This window comes from Aptenodytes forsteri, unplaced genomic scaffold (assembly GCF_000699145.1).
Source record: "Aptenodytes forsteri isolate BGI_AS27 unplaced genomic scaffold, ASM69914v1 Scaffold88, whole genome shotgun sequence".
Taxonomy (NCBI): domain Eukaryota; kingdom Metazoa; phylum Chordata; class Aves; order Sphenisciformes; family Spheniscidae; genus Aptenodytes; species Aptenodytes forsteri.
In genome coordinates this window covers 3,955,812-3,956,332 of record NW_008795948.1, presented here as the reverse complement: position 1 = coordinate 3,956,332, position 521 = coordinate 3,955,812, and positions in this window count along the sequence as shown.

The following is a 521-nucleotide window of genomic DNA, read 5'->3' as shown; positions in this document are numbered from 1 at the left end:
TGGCCTGAGCTGGGGTAGTAACATGGTCCTTTTTAGCACTTGTCTGAAACAAGCTATCTGGCAGCAAGGAGCTCAAAGCAGTTCAGAAATTGGAGTTAAGTCTCAGCAAGTCCCTGTGAATTTGAGTGGGACCCAGGCTAAAGACGCAGTTTGTCAAGGCTGAATAGCAAATACATGTGGTTGCATCAGGAATACTCTTTCTTGGCACTGCTGTACCGTTCTTGCTGAGGGAAACGGAGATAGACAAGGCAAGGAAAATAGTGACGTAATGCAATTAGCTGGGGGTTAGAAATATCCTTCTGCTTTCAATGCCTGCGACTGCACCTACGAAACTCTGACTGGCCAGAGCTCTTAAAACATCACATTGGCTTCTGTTTGGCTTGCATGTTTGAGACAAAAGTTTTTGAGACTGTTGCTATAAGGGTAGAATGGGATTGCAGCAGCATCATAGAATCATAGAATCATAGAATCATTGAGGTTGGAAAAGACCTCTAAGATCATCAAGTCCAACCGTCGACCCA